The sequence below is a fragment of the Tursiops truncatus genome, chromosome 1 (genome assembly GCF_011762595.2).
Source record: "Tursiops truncatus isolate mTurTru1 chromosome 1, mTurTru1.mat.Y, whole genome shotgun sequence".
Lineage (NCBI taxonomy): Eukaryota > Metazoa > Chordata > Mammalia > Artiodactyla > Delphinidae > Tursiops > Tursiops truncatus.
Genome location: NC_047034.1, coordinates 24,867,662 through 24,884,733, shown reverse-complemented (window position 1 = coordinate 24,884,733; position 17,072 = coordinate 24,867,662). Strand labels below are relative to the sequence as shown.

The 17,072-nt window shown below is 36.9% G+C and overlaps 1 protein-coding gene and 1 pseudogene across 4 annotated transcripts in view; both read right to left on the bottom strand.

Annotated features, from left to right (window-relative positions):
• SMYD3 (SET and MYND domain containing 3) overlaps window positions 1-17,072 on the bottom strand; it is a 720,594-nt gene that overhangs the window by 449,648 nt on the left and 253,874 nt on the right. The window lies entirely within an intron of this gene.
• LOC101320222 (large ribosomal subunit protein uL23 pseudogene) lies at window positions 8,452-9,449 on the bottom strand (annotated as a pseudogene).

Genomic DNA, 17,072 nt, shown 5'->3' with positions numbered 1-17,072 from the left:
ACACCTAAAGAAACTAGAGAAAGAAGAACAAACAAAACCCAAAGTTTCCAGAAGGAAAGAAATCATAAAGATCAGAGCAGAAATAAATGAAATAGAAACAAAGAAAACAAGAGCAAAGATCAATAAAACTAAAAGCTGGTTCTTTAAGAAGATAAACAAAATTGATAAACCATTAGTCAGACTCATTAAGAAAAAGAGGGAGAGGACTCAATAAATCAGAAATGAAAAGGGAGAAGTTACAACGGACATCGCAGAAATACAAAGCATCATAAAAGACTACTACAAGCAACTCTATGCCCATAAAATGGACAACCTGGAAGAAATGGAGAAATGCTTAGAAAGGTATAACCTTCCAAGACTGAACCAGGAAGAAACAGAAAATATGGACAGATCAATCAGAAGTAATGAAATTGAAACTGTGATTTAAAATATTCCAACAAACAAAAGTCCAGGACCATATGGTTTCAGAGGTAAATTCTATCAAACATTTAGAGAAGAGCTATCACCCGTCCTTCTCAAACTCTTCCAAAAAATAACAGAAGAAGGAACACTCTCAACTCCTTCTAACGAGGCCACCATCACCCTGACAACGAAACCAGACAAAGATACTACAGAAAGAAAATTATAGACCAATATCACTGATTAATATAGATTCAAAAATCCTGAACAAAATACTAGCAAAGAGAATCCAACAACACATTAAAAGGATCATACACCATGATCAAGTGGGATTTATCCCAGGGATGCAAGGATTTTTCAATATATGCAAATTATTCAGTGTGATACACCATATTAGCAAATTGAAGAATAAAAGCTATATGATCATCTCCATAGATGCAGAAAAAGCTTTTGACAAAATTCAACATCCATTTATGATAAAAACTCTCCAGAAAGTGGGCATAGAGGGAACCTACCTCAACATAATAAAGGCCATATACAACAAACTCACAGTCAACATTGTTCTCAATGGTGAAAAACTGAAAGCATTTCCTCTAAGATCAGGAATAAGACAAGGATGTCCACACTCACCACCATTATTCAACACAGTTTCGGAAGTCACAGCCATGGCAATCAGAGAAGAAAAAGAAATAAAAGGAATACAAATTGGAAAAGAAGTAAAACTGTCACTCTTTGCAGATGACATGATACTATGCATGGAAAATCCTAAGAATGCCACTAGAAAACTACTAGAGCTAATAAATGAATTTGGTAAAATTGCAGGATACAAAATTAATGCACAGAAATCTCTTGCATTCCTATACACTAACAATGAAAGGTCAGAAATAGAAATCAAGGAAACAATCCCATTCACCATTGCAACAAAAGAATAAAATACCTAGGAATAAACCTACATAAGGAAGTAAAAGACCTGTACTCGGGAAATTATAAGACACTGTTGAAAGAAATTAAAGATGACACAAACGGATGGAGAGATATACCATGTTCTTGGATTCAAAGAATCAATATTGTGCAAATGACTATATTACCCAAAGCAATCTACAGATTCAGTGCAATCCCTATCAAACTACCAATGGCATTTTTTACAGAACTAGAACAAAAAATCTTAAAATTTGTATGGAGACACAAAAGACCCCGAATAGCCAAAGCAATCTTGAGGGAAACAAACGGAGCTGAATGAATCAGACTTCTTGACTTCAGACTACACTACAAAGCTACAGTCATCAAGACAATATGTGACTGGCACAAAAACAGAAATATAGATCAATGGAACAGGATAGATAGCCCAGAGATAAACCCACGCACCTATGGTCAACTAATCTATGACAAAGGAGGCAAGGATATACAATGGAGAAAAGACAGTCTCTTCAATAAGTGGTGCTGGGAAAACTGGACAACTACATGTAAAAGAATGAAATTAGAACACTCCCTAACACCATACACAAAAATAAACTCAAAATGGATGAAAGACCTAAATGTAAGACCAGACACTATAAAACTCTTAGAGGAAAACATAGGAAGAACACTCTTTGACATAAATCACAGCAAGATCTTTTTTGATCCACCTCCTAGAGTAATGGAAATAAAAACAAAAATAAGCAATTGGGACCTAAAGAAATTTAAAAGCTTTTGCACAGCAAAGGAAACTATAAACAAGACGAAAAGACAACCCTCAGAACGGGAGAAAGTATTTGCAAATGAAGCAACAAAGGATTAATCTCCAAAATATATAAACAGCCCATGCAGCTGAATATTAAAAAAACAAACAACCCAATCGAAAAATGGGCAGAAGTCCTAAATAGACATTTCACCAAAGAAGACATACAGATGGCCAACAAACACATGAAAAGATGCTCAAGATCACTAACTATTATAGAAATGCAAATCAAAACTACAATGAGGTATCACTTCACACTGGTTAGAATAGGCATCAACAGAAAATCTACAAACAACAAATGCTGAAGAGGGTGTGGAGAAAAGGGAACCCTCTTGCACTGTTGGTGGGAATGTAAATTGATACAGCCACTATGGAAAACAGTATGGAGGTTCCTTAAAAAGTAAAAATAGAATTACCATATGACCCAGCAATCCCACTACTAGGCATATACCCAGAGGAAACCATAATTCAAAAAGAAAACATGCACCCCAATGTTCATTGCAGCACTTACAATAGCCAGGTCATGGAAGCAACCTAAATGCCCATCAACAGACAAATGGATAAAGAAGATGTGGTACATATTTGCAATGGAATATTACTCAGCCATAAAAAGCAACAAAACTAGGTCATTTGTAGAGACATGGGTGGACCTAGGGTCTGTCATACAGACTGAACTAAGTCAGAAAGAGAAAAATAAATATCATATATTAACGCATTTTGTGGAATCTAGAAAAACAGTATACATGAACCGGTTTGCAAGGCAGAAACAGAGACACAGATGTAGAGAACAAACATATGGACACCAAGGTGGGAAAGCAAGGGGGGGGGGGGTGTGAATTGGGAGACTGGGATTGACATATATACACTAATATGTATAAAATAGATAACTAATAAGAAACTGCTGTATAAAAAAATGAAATAAGATAAACTGCTACAAAAAAATTTTTTTAGGAAAAAAAAAAGGAAGTGTCATAAGCCCTACACTAGTTTCTGTCCTAATCATCCTATATTTAACACCTTCCAGTTCACTGAAATTGAACAATCATTATCAATTTCTGCTGGAATATGAATAACACATTGTCTTCAAGCCAGATTACAATGCCCTACCTATATACTTACTAATGTGTTATTCAACTGAGGAAGATGCAGCATTATAAAATATAATCCCTGCTCTCAAATTACTTATAGTCTGCTTAGGGATACATAACCATACATGGCTATGTAGGTAAATTAAATACAATTGTGGTCCTCAGATGGGCAACAGCAAGGCTCTGGGGGAAATATACATATAGAGGGAGCCATCTCCACTCATCAGTTTCATGGCAGTGCCACATCCTATCAGAGCTCCCCACCAAGGAAGGAAGTGAAATCACTGTTTGGTTGCAGTCAACATCGAAGTTTATCAGAAGAACAAAATATTTGCTGAACTTAAGGTCCTGAGTCTTTGTGTCTTGGGGTTTGTTCTGGTCTTGGTTTCCTATTTAAATTTTGTTTTCCTGTCCTGGATATTTTTAATGTACCATACGTACTTTTACTGTAGGCTTTCTCAAACCCTCTATGGAACAAACTGGAGCACAAATATGATTAAACAACCAAATGAAAAACAAATAAATGAGTACATTTTAAAAATTCTGTTATTACCATCACCAAAAACAAATGAATATCTGGGCAGGAAAACATGGTTAAATTAGTAATTGACTGAGACCTTGGCCTTCTATGTTATCTATGATTACATGGTTGAACTTGCACTTACAGAGTTGGAAAAACTGTAGCTGTAACTTTTCATACAGTATTCAGAGTAAAGTCTGACCATGAAAGAATCACCTTTGCAATACTGAGAAGTAAGGTCCTCAGTGGGGATGAGTACCACCACTCAAGGGTGGTGTAGAAATGTCATAAGGCTTACTCAGAACCACAACATTTTTCAAACATTTTCTACTTTAAATCTCAAGTTTTTACCTCTTAGATACAAGTTGCTATTATTTTGTTGAGATGTTTCATTTATAAAATGTTTCACTTCTCTCTCCCTTTGGGGGCTGGGGATTATCCCGAGGGTGTTGAGTGTCTGCTCTTTTCTTAATATAGTAGAAAGTATATACTTTAGCCTGTTCCAAAGTATTTTTGTTCCCAATCTTTACTCTAATTTTTAAGTTTCACTTTATTTGGAGATGAAACCATAAGGAAAAAATAAAAGCTAGTAGCTGTTTAATTCCTTCAGCAACTTTATAGATTCCAGGTTCTTGGTCTGTTTGGCCATAGTAGAATTTATGAAAATCTAAAACATTAACGATGCCTGAAAGGCAGGCTGCCACACAGAGATGAACACATTGCCTGGTCTGATAGCAGAATTATAGAAATTTGAAACCTCAGCATTTTGAAGATCATTAAGCTATCATTTTTGTATGCGTTCAGAATATTTCACGAATAATGTTTAGATGGAGTTCATATAAACCCAATTCATATTAGAACTGAAATATTTTTTCTTTATAGAAAATGTAACTAGACAGTAAAAACAGATGTTTAAATATTTATAGTAGGCAACAGAAAACACTGTGGAAAAATTCAGTAAAAGCAGTGTTAGTAGTGCTTCCTGTCCCTTTTTATAGTACGGAAAAATATGAAGCACAAAGAATGTGATTATATATGCAGAAGATCAGCTCTTATGGTGTAAATTTTATATCTGCCATTACAGACCAACAAAGCATCTTTCACTGTCAAATTGAGTTAGCTGTGGAGCATATCACGGATGGCTTTAAAGCTATTTTCCATTAATAATAAGGCATTTAAAAATATGAAAATAAATTATTACAGTATATACCACTGGTGCTTTCAGTTTGCTGATTTGCGTGAATTAAATCCTATTTATAGGGTAGCATTATTGAAAGTGAATGGAAGAAAATGATCCAGAAAATCAGGACTTCTTTCACATTCACAAATTGGAAGCCTCATTCTCTCCAATGAAGTGAGTCAGCACTTCAGAATTAAAAATTCTACTCTGCAGCTAGTCTCAAGGTGCATTTTAAATGGGGTCACTCAAGAAAGTGAAAAGTGCAATGCAATTGCATTTAAGTTCCTTGGACTCTTTCAGGTGTGGGAGTTGAGTGATGAGTAGCTGATACGTGAACTGTAGCTAACCCCTTTTATAGCATATTTTTAGAGTTCAATAAAATAAAGGAGGGAAGTGTTTTGTGTTAATGTTTCCTGTGTATAAGAGATGATAATAAAATATTTTTTTACATGGAAACTAATTTAGCAGAGATTCTCTTAATATATATTTTCCTTTTTATCTATTATTATCCTTCTCCTAAACCACTAGGCTAGGCAAAGTCTGTAACAGTGGTCGATTGAATCTGCGGTTGCCTGGACATATGTTTTAAATTTGACCCAAATTACGCATACGACCCAAAAGTATGCATGGACAGAGTATAAAGCTTTTATTGACGATAGGCTACATTTCAGGTTGTATTTCACATTAGATTGAGAGGTGAGTTGGCTTTTACCCTTAAAATAATCATCTTTTACCTCCAAATAAGAGGGAAAAAAATATTTTAAAACCTTGAAAATGTTTCTTTCTGACTTAACGCTCAATCTGTTGTGTTCTCTGTCCATGAACTAAGAATTCTTTCTGCACCAACTTTTCAAGGTAGGAATCAAAACAATATTGAAATAGTTAAACTTTTTCCTAAGAATTGCCCCATGATTTAAAAAAGAAAAAATTCAATATACGGACAAACTAATAGAATAAATATAGCCAAAGACTGAAAGTAAAGTTCAGAAAAACTCCCCGAATATGTATGAAAAAAGTCTAAGTAATGGATAATTTCGGAAATAAGACTTTGAGGTTAACATCTAGGAAGATCAAGATCTTTTTATTAGGATTTTCAGAAGCAGATAATAGTCAAAACAGAGGGGAGAAAATAATAAATGAAATCATAGAAGAATTCTACACAAAGCCGATAAAAGCTATACCAGTATTCAGACTGAAGAAACTCACTATGTGTTGGGTCAGATTAAAAAAAAAAATCTAATAGTCAGATATTACTATTCTCAGTTATAATTCCATGGATTAAAAAATGTGTGTGTGTGCGTGTGTGTGTGTATCCCTACATACTTCTAGAGAGAAAACAGTAAGCTGCAAAAGATACAAGAACTACACTAAAATTACATTTCTCACGAGCCACACTGGATTCTAGAAGATAATGGAGCAATATTTTCAAAGTTCTCAGGGAAAAAAACTTTAGCCAAAAATCCTTTGTCGTCAAAACTATCTATTAATTAAGGCAACAATAAAAAATATTCAAATATGCATAGATATAAGCCATTTAATACTATCCACAATTCCTATATGAAAAATAAATATTTGGAGATTTACTTAAATGAAATGACAATGAATCTAAGAAAAAAGATAACTTGAGATGTCAGAAACAACAGCAGCAGATTGAATCCACTTGACCTTGATTCTTGGAATATTTTCCTTTAAAGAAGACAGGATTAATGGCATTTCCTCTTCTGTGGGTCTGTTCACCTTGCCACCATACTTAGTTCTATGCTTAGTAATATTTATATAATTAGAATATTGTAAATGCTGTCTATTGGTTTTTTAGCCTCCTAAACTCAACTAATGAGACAGTACAGAGGACTGAGTTCTAGTTATGGAAAAGAATTTAATAGTTTATGGCAATGTAAAATAATACTATAAGAAAAATCAAGAAATGTAGGAACATATTATTTAAAACTATGATGGTAGGCATCAGAAGAACAAAAATAATACATTTTAGAAGTGTTTTTTTTTTTCCCAGAGAGAGTAATGTTGGAGGAACATTTTCATTTTATACTTAAAAAAAACTATGTGCATATATTACTTTCCTAGTTTTAAGAAAAGCTTAAAATTTAAAGGGCACTTTCATCAATAGGGGATTGTTAGACTATAGTTCTTCTTTATAATGCAGCAGATAAAACAAATGATAATACTAATGTATTGCTGCTGAAATCAATATTTTTAAGGGAATAAAGTTGCCATATGGATGGACGGCATGACATAATCTAGGTTAAAATGCTTTGATGTTTACATATATTCATGTGAAAAGAAGTCTAGGAGGCTACAGAGCTGCTCTCACTTCTTCTTCTAGTTCTACAGATATTTAAAGGCTTACAGGGGCTTTTAATAATCACCTTTGCAGTTGTAACACTCAATAAAGACATTTTGAAAAATGAAATTATTTGAAGCCCAGAGAAGGGGAATGACTTGACCCTGACCAGATCAGCCAGGAAGCAAGTGGCAGAATCAAAACTGAAATCCAGTCAGTACTGGGGTTGCCAAGGCTTGGGAAATTTTAGCCCGCCTCTCCAAATTTCCATCAGCCTTCCTAAGCCACCCCTAATAAAAATGTTAACAACAACATCAACAATAACAATGACAAATATATGTGTTAAGTTTTATGTAAAGTGTGAATAAAAGTAACTTCAGGGGAAAAATAAGTCTATATCTCTGCCATCTTGGTGTGGGATCGGGATGATAAGGAAAGGCTTAATAAAGGAGGTGACTGCTGGGTAAAGCCTTGGACAACGGGCATAGTTTGTGACAGACCAAGGTGAGAGCAGAGCTGTGGTCAGAGTTATTCCAGGTACTGCAAGGGCACCAAAAAAGAACTTGTGTGACAAAGGCAGTCTTTTCTGTTACTATTCATGTTTCTTGTGAAATAAAACCGCAGGTACCATAAGATCAAGGATCCCACCACAAAGACAAAGACAAAAGCCAGGTGGTAAAGGGGAAGAGAAGAGAAAGATCATATTAAAAATTTTTTTGGACTAAAGAAGGCCATAGTAATTGAATGTAAACCTTAGCCCTGGCTTTCCTAGCAGCTGGAAAGAAAGTGAAATCATTGTCTGGTAGCAGTCAACATCTCAGTTTATCAGAAGAACAAAATAATGCTATGTGCTAAATCAAAGACATTAGTAATATGCTGTGGGAAAGTAGGAGAATGCTGTAATTCTGACTAGATGGTCAGGAAAGGCATCACAAAGGAGGTAGACCGTGAACTGCATTGAGAAGATTTTGCCTGGCAGAGGGGACAAGTAGAAAGAATATCATAAATACAGAGATGAAGATTGGACAGAAGCTGGATTACGGAGCAGTCATGTCATGGGATAACTTAGTTTAACAATCTCCCCTTTTCTAGAAACGTTTACCAAACGCTCATTTCTGAGCTATATGGCCCTGCTGACTGATGCCTAACCCAAACCAGTCCAAACAGATTCCCATTCTAGGGTACAAAGGTTTGAAACAGAGACACTCAGAGACAGGCCACTGCTGGAGTGGTCGCATCTAAGGGAGCATTCCAGAGGATGTGCAGGTCCACGAGTTCTGACTTAGCTACCAAGGAATTTGTTTGATCTCATGAAATAATCCAAGGTTCTATCAACTAATTCCCCTTTGACCTAAGCTAGCCAGAGTTGGTTTCTGTTACACTCAATACCAAGTCTCTTAATTAACATACTATCTTGGGGAAATGGCTGTGGCTGCACAAGAAGGAGAGTGATGTCATGTGGTAGGAACTGCTCGAGGCCTTGAATGCTGGATCAAGGTGAGCCGTTAGTCCAAAGGGCAGAACTTAGGTCTGGTTTATGAGCCAAGTTTTAATGTAATATGGATCCAGAAACATAGGGTCTTTTGGTTCCACTAAGCCTACAGCATGTATCTTGACTGCAAAGAAAAATATCTTGCATAGCTTTTTTTTTTTTTATAGAGTGAAAACTTTTATATTTAGAATTAGTCAGCTGGACTCAGTTTAGATGATCCCAATTTTGTTGGCAACATCCAAAGCGTCATAGTCAGGAGCCGGTCGTACGTATGCCTTCTTTTCTCCATCAGGCCTGATCAGGGTGTTGACCTTAGCCACGTCAGTGTCATAGAGCTTTTTCACAGCCTGTTTAATTTGGTGCTTGTTGGCCCTGACATCCACAATGAACACCAGTGTGTTGCTGTCTTCTATTTTCTTCATGGCTGACTCGGTGGTGAGGGGGAACTTGATGATGGCATAGTGGTCAAGCTTGTTTCTCCTAGGGGCGCCCTTCCGAGGATATTTGGGCTGCCTCCTGAGCCGCGGTGTTTTGGGCCGTTGGAAGGTGGGTGACGTCCGGATCTTCTTTTTTGTGTGGCTGTGGACGCCTTTCAACGCTGCTTTCTTGGCCTTCAAAGGCTTTGCTTTGGCTTCGGCTTTGGGAGGGGCAGGGACTTCCTTCTTCGCCTTCGGCGCCATCTTCCTGCATCGCTTTTTAACCAAAATTCAAGTGTGCAGCTCTGGGATGATCCCAGTCATACCATACTGTAGGGTAGATCTGCTCACACTTCCCTTTCCTTTACCCTTTCCTTTTCTCCCCTTCCTTTCCCTTCCCTTCATTGATTGAAACATCTAAGTTTCAGTAAGGTTTCTGATTTAAAGGAACACTATGGTGCATCCTCCTGTATCACAAATAATTACATCCTTAATTTATTTTGTATGTCAAGGGCATTTGTGAATGAGAATTTTCTCTAGCCAGACGTACATATGGAAATTGATACATACCGAAGTCCTACATCTAATGAACTCATTACTGGGACTGTGCCGTGAAGAAAAGAGAAATAATGGCCATCTCTCCCTCTGATTATGTGTGGTTATCACAAGATCTATAATTTGTAACAAAGGTTTACTCCAGGGAAGTCAGTGGCCATGAGCCTGGCTGACCCCAGTTCACATGGGAACCAACCACTGATATGGCATGTAAAAAAGGACAAGCAATTCAAGAGATGACAAAGCCTGAGAGGTTACCAGAAAATGAAATTGGAGAGTGGGAGGTGACAGCCAAGTTACTATGCTGCCCTTACCAATTTAGTATACAAATGAGAAAAGAGTCAAACATACAGCTTCATCCATGACAAAACTGGGTAATGAGCTTTTCGTCAAATGTAAGGGACCAGACTGAATTAAAGAGCAATCTTTTTCACTATGCAGGCAACAAATGGCTAAATAATTAGGGAATGGGAGGGCTTCTACTTAATAACCTAAGGGATTTAGGGCCTTCACCTTCTTAAGATCATGTCACCACCTGGGCAGGGTATGAATTACACACTAGTACAGCATTCTCATTTGAGTTGGAGCATTAATACTGACGAGATGTTCTGACCCAAGAGAGAAATGTGACATGAAATCACAGGAATTTATTTTCCAACAGCTTAAAAAAATAAAAAAAGACAATAAATCAGGGTGTGATGCTCACTTGAGATGGAGTTTGGGTGGGGACTACAGAGGGTAAATAGGTACTTTTATTTCTTCCTGATAAAATTACCATCTTGGTGTTAGCACCCAGGGTGGTACCAGGCTGACGGTGGTATACCCAAAATGAACATGCCAAGAACCAGGCAGCTGCCAACAAAGGAGAAGAGGTCAAGACCAAGACTCCAGTTAGCTGGCAGATGTGGAACTTGAAGAAGCCCCACTGATTCAGTGAAAAGAAGGTGATCTCCTTGATAACAATGGCACCTCCAAAACTGTACATCTCCAATCCATAAGCTCCAGCCTACAATTATGGTTACCGATGCTGTTTATTTTTAAAAAACACTTAAATTATAAAGATATTCAAGTATACTTATGACATATAATGTACAAATCAAGGAAAATAGAGAATTTTAAGTATAGTCTATAAAATTTATTGTTCAAAGGTATTCTTTACATCGAATAAATATAAATGTGCTTTATTATATTGAATTGGACATTGCTCTAGTTATTCAAATGAGATCCTACCTGGAGTACAAATATACATTTCTCTACTGGACAGTCCAACTGAGTCTATTTGAGTAGCTAAGGTTCCTGTCATAGTGGAAAGAGCACCAATCCCAAGTAATGAGGTTTCCAAGTGGAGTCATTATCATAAGTGGAGAAATTCAATCCATGCTCCATATTACTTCAGAGCCAGTATAACTTATGAAGAGTGAATGATTCATGTTATATATTATATATTTGTTATGATCAAAAAAGCTTCATATTCATAAATGAATTCTATCAAATGAAATAAATGGCACTTACTAGGCACTTTATAATGTGCATTAATAGTATAACTATAATTTTTATTTAATCCCCACAGGAGCCCTATGAAGTTGCTATTTTTGGCATCCTCATTTTACAGATGTGGAAACTAAGGCATAGAGAAGATGCCCAAATGACACAGAGTTTCTGCCAAAATTCAAGCCCAACTTGCCTGATGCCAACATTTTAAACTGTTGAATATGATTATAGTATCTGAAGTAGGGATGAAGACATCTGAATTCCAATTATTCAGATAAGTAAATGCTTTTATGGAGAAAATAACATTCAGCATATGTCTTGGTTAGCTACAGATGTCAAATACCCAGATTACACATCCAACCACTAAATGTACTAATAGGCCAAATGCTAAAACAACTTCCTTATTAGGCTTGAAGGTTATAGAGCTGTGAATACACTTGGCTCCTGATCTGAATTCAGGCTGCTACTCCGCTACGTCCGTTGTGTCGTATGACTTTGCACTGAGCCCCCAGAGGAACCGCAATGAAAAATTAGCTGCTCAGTATAACAAGTTGCCAGATGCTGGACTCCAGCAGGTTACGGCATCTCAAAGTCCTTGTGCAGCTTGGGAGGAAATATCCCGAGCCCCAGATCTCGAACTTCATGTGTTATAAGTACAATGCTAAAAACTCAAGTTTCATTTCTTGTGATTAAATACACGACCTTAAAAGGCTTTTTAAAGAAAACAAAAACTACTGTAACACTTTTTATTTTCTAGCTAAGTGTCACCTATTTTCTTCACAGTGATAAATTCAAGTGGGTTACAATGTCTGCTTTGAAAATTTTTAGTAGTCTTTTCCTCCTAAAAGAATCCAGGGGGACTTCCCTGGAGGTCCAGTAGTTAAAGACTCTGTGCTTCCAATGCAGGGAGTGCGGGTTCAATCCCTGGTCGGGGAACTAAGATCCCACATGCTGCCTGGCAAGGCCAAAAAGTAAAAAAAAAAAAGGTTTGGGTCTCAATTTAAATAGTTATCAGGGAGTGAGGGTATCTCTTTTGATAACAAATTCTGAAGTAAAAGATTAGGACATTGAGTCATTGAGAAAGTGTTTGGGAGTAAACTGTTTCATATAACTGAAAAATAACCACAAGAAAGCGACGCTGGGGCCAGTAAGACAAAGACTGATGATTTAACGATTTTGCCCAGACTGTTTCCTGACCACATAATCAAATCATGCCCTCTAACTAATGTAATGTACACAGGAAAAGTCTGGTCACAAAACAGAAGCTGGGCTCTGACGCACTGATTTTGGACTTTGAAGATTTCACAAGATTTAAAATCTTCCTGTCTCATCCAAAAGTTGCTCTTCTTTCCAACTCAAAACTTCTCCAGAGACAACATTTTATTGGAAAGTAATTTTGACGAAATCAGGCCAATTAGTACACACAAACTAATTTCTCTAAGTCTGGAAACTTCATTTCAATTCAGATCTAAGTGCCTGCTTTCACTAGTTCACAAAGGCTGCCTCTTCTGCATAGTTTTCCTGATAAAGCTTAGTCTGAGTCATCTGTTCCACCATCAACTACTGATCAGTATTTAAACACTTCTTTTCCTAAACCAAAGCTGCTCCTGGGTTTCCTCTTGCTTATGTTCTAATCCTCACGTGATAGCTCTGCATTCAAGCTCCGAAAGCCTGGACTGTAGACCCACATCTCTGGGCAAATCATGTAACCAATCTGGCCTCACCTTCCTCATCTAAAGAATGAGGAAACTATCTACCTGCTTCACAGTGTTCTGAGGATCAACTGAGATCATGAACAAGATGTGAAAATTGTACGGGCAACAAAACATAGGATGATATCACTATTATTGTTATGCAACATTCCACACAAGATGTAGAAAAGACATAAAATTTACATGAATTTTTCCCCAGGTTTTAATTCATGAAAAAGTGCCCAGAATGGACCTTTATACAGTGTTGTTGTTGTTGTTGTTTTAATTTCCTCAATGCACTGGAAAAAATATTCCTGAAAAAAATGATAGGTTCTGTAAAAGTCTTCATTTAAAGTCATATTTGAGAATCATGGTGCAGCATGATTAAACAGTTTTTATCTAAAGCAACATCAAAATACAGCTTCTCTTTCCCCTTTCAAAAAAGTTTGTCTCTGTGTGTGTGTGTATGTGTGTGTGTGTGTTGTGTGCATGTGTGTTTATGTACTTTGAAAACTTGTTTTCCTTATCAGTTAATAATATAAGGTCACATTAAGTCTATTGCCCTTACCTTTCACTGCAATATATCTGCTTTGACAACTGTTTCTTAGATAGGATATTCTATGAACTTGCAAGTTACTTCCCCCTCAGATCAGTGATCTTGTCCTTTTTATATTAAACTTTGTCTCTTTTCTGCTGATAGCAGTTCCCCCAGGTAGTCAAATCTGGTCCATGTTAACTTGCCTCTAAACTGAGCTGCTTGTGGAAATGTGCCATTATGGAGTCCACTAGTCTTTTTTTTTGGGGGGGGGGGGGGCCTCTCACTGTTGTGGCCTCTCCCGCTGTGGAGCACAGGCTCTGGATGCGCAGGCTCAGGGGCCATGGCTCACGGGCCCAGCCGCTCCGCAGCATGTGGGATCCTCCCGGACCGGGGCACGAACCTGTGTCCCCTGAATCGGCAGGCAGACTCTCAACCACTGCGCCACCAGGGAAGCCCCCACTAGTCATTTTAAGTGCTTGCAGGGTGAATTCAAACGCATTCCTTTCCATCCCCTTTTTCTTCATTCTCCCACCAACTCTACTTTCCCCTTTCTCTTTCTCTTGATACACAGCTGCAAAATTGTCTCAAAAACTATTGCTATGAAATCTACATTTAAAAAATGGACTTCTCTATATTCACATGATATACTGATTCTCCAGTCTAACACTTCTCTACAAATTTGGCAACACTATCTAATCTATCCTCACCTTGTGTCTACTGTGACTCCTTTGAAATTTCATTTTCATAGTCCAATACTCACATCTTCAACTATTTCTTGAGAAATCTGGTTGTCATGGAATGTCTATTGAAAGAAAAGCAACTAAGTTCAGAACACTATTTTCAGTGACTGCAAAACTACAGCACGCAATGCAGATAATTTTTCTCATAAGCTAGGTGTAAAGACATATAATGTGCAAACTTCATAAGAGAATATTTTATTTTGAAAAATAAATCTCACCAGACCAAACACATAAGTTTACAGAAAACCAGTAAGACATCATTACACTTATATAACACCTTGAATAATCCAAAAGAAGCCCGCTGGTAACATCAGAAATAGTCAACAGGGTTGTAACACTGACAAAATGGTAGCATGTGTCTAATGGAATCAGAAATTAAATTACAACTGAAGTTCCATTTCTTAAGGCTATTTTCATGCATTTATAATTTTACCAAGCAAAACAAGAAAAAAGTAAGTTTGATAGATACTTTTAAAGATGACTATGAAACTTTAGACTGTAAATACAACTGTCCTAAATCAAACTTTAAAAAGGCAGCCATCTGGCACCAAAAGCAAAGGCAACAAAAGCAAAAATAAACAACGGGACCACATCAAGCTAAAAAGCTACTTCACAACAAAGAAAATCATGAACAAAATGAAAAGGCAACCTACCATATGGGAGACAATATCTGCAAATCATGTATCAGATAAGGGGTTAATATTCAAAATATATGAAGAGCTCCAACAACTTAACAGTAAAACAACAAACAACCTAATTAAAAAATGGGCAGAGGACACAAATAGACATTTTTCCAAAGAAGATGTAAACAGACGGAGATGGCCAACAGACACATGGAAAGGTACTCAACACCACAAGTTATGAGAGAAATACAAATCAAAGCCACAGAAAGATATCTCATACCTGTCAGAATGACTATTATCAAAAGGACAAGAAATAGGGCTTCCCTGGTGGCGCAGTGGTTGAGAGTCCGCCTGCCGATGCAGGGGACACGGGTTCGTGCCCCAGTCCGGTAAGATCCCACATGCCGTGGAGCGGCTGGGCCCGTGAGACATGGCTGTTGAGCCTGTGCGTCTGGAGCCTGTGCTCCGCAACGGGAGAGGCCACAACAGTGAGAGGCCCGTGTACCGCAAAAAAAAAAAAAGACAAGAAATAGCAAGTGTTGGTGAGAATAAATAAATACACATACATATATTGGAATGTTATTCAGCCATGAAAAAGAAAGACATCTCACCATTTGAGACAACAGGGATGGACCTTGAGAGCATTATGCTAAGTGAAATAAATCAGACAGAAAAAGATAAATACTTTATGATCTCACTTATATGTGGAATCTTAAAAAACAACAACAACTGAGCTCATACATACAGAGAACACACTGGTGGTTGCCAGAGGTGGAGGGTTGGGGGAGGACAAAATGGGTTAAGGGGGCCAAAAGGTACAAACTTCCAGTTATAAATAAGTCAAGAGGATGTAATGGACAGCCTGGTGACTACAATTAGTAATGCCGTATTGCATATTTGCAAGTTGCTAAGAGAGAAAATCTTGAAAGTTCTCATGAAGAAAAAGTCTGTAAGGATGTACAGTGACAGATGTTAACTAGACTTATTGTGGTGATAATTTGCAATACACACAAATATTGAATCATTATGTTGTACACCTGAAACGAATATAGTGTTGTATGTCATTTATACCTCAATAAAAACCAAAAAAGGTAGCCATCTTTGAATAATAGTTAATAGCTTTAAGAGATCAATAAACTAAAATGAAAACCTGAATGCCAACTACTTTAAGCTCTTCTAACAATTAAAGACACCCTACATGTAGTTCTGGAAGTTTGTTTCAGATGTGATTTCTTAATTCACAGGAAATCAATAGGTAGAACCAACACAAATTTGAGTTGGGAGTGGGTAGTCTATTTGAGTTGGAGGTGAGGATTGTGTTGCTGGATTTGAGGTTTGGGGGTGAGGGAAAGGAACTTCACAGAGGAACAACTTTTTTTCTCATAATAGAAAGTAACCTGAGTTGACTTCAAATAGTAGTGCCTTCCTTGAGATATTTATAGGTAGGTTGTAGATATAAGACACATCTACAGAATGTTATCACTTTGTGATTGGAGCTCATCTCAAGTGCAACAACAGCCGGCCTGCATCCCTAAAAGGGCCCTTGACAGTGTACTATTTCAGTTGACTTTGAAGGGTTTCATCCTTTATTCTCATTTCCCTTCCCTACTCTACATATCATACAATAACAAAAAGATAACACTTACACAGTGTTTGCACAGGTGGGAACTATTATTATACCCATTTTTCAGGTAAAGAAACTGAAGCACAGAGAAATCAGTAACTTGCCCAAGGTCATACACTCAGTGGTAGGAACAAATCATATGTATAATTACATTGACTCCAAAATATAATGAAATGAATTTGTTCTCTGTTCAAGATTTCTGTTTAATTCTGCTCTGAGTAGTACATTCTATTGTTTTAGATTCATTCCCTTTACTGAAAGCAGATTTCTTTTCAGATTCATTTAGCCAGATTTTACTACCTACATTAAACCTATCACTGGGTACAAAGCAACTGGTTTTAATGAGGCCTTGGTTACCGTAAGCAATGTAGTGTATAAGGCAGAGGCATCTTTTCATAAATACTCCTTTCACAGAAGAAACAAAGGCATATTTCAAAAAAGAGAATTTGTGGATTTCAGTTATAGATTGTGTCTGAAATAAATATATTCATACATGACTTATCATATTTAAGTACGCACTAGCAGAACAAATCCTATTAATCCATAGTAAATAAACACTCAGTTCTATTACAATACATGGAAGTCATCAAGCAGACAATACTTTTTTCATTAAACCCTGAATCATTGTGTCCTGCCAGCAGCATGAAATAAATTAATGTTTAATATTTAATACTATATGATGGTAATAATGAACCAAAT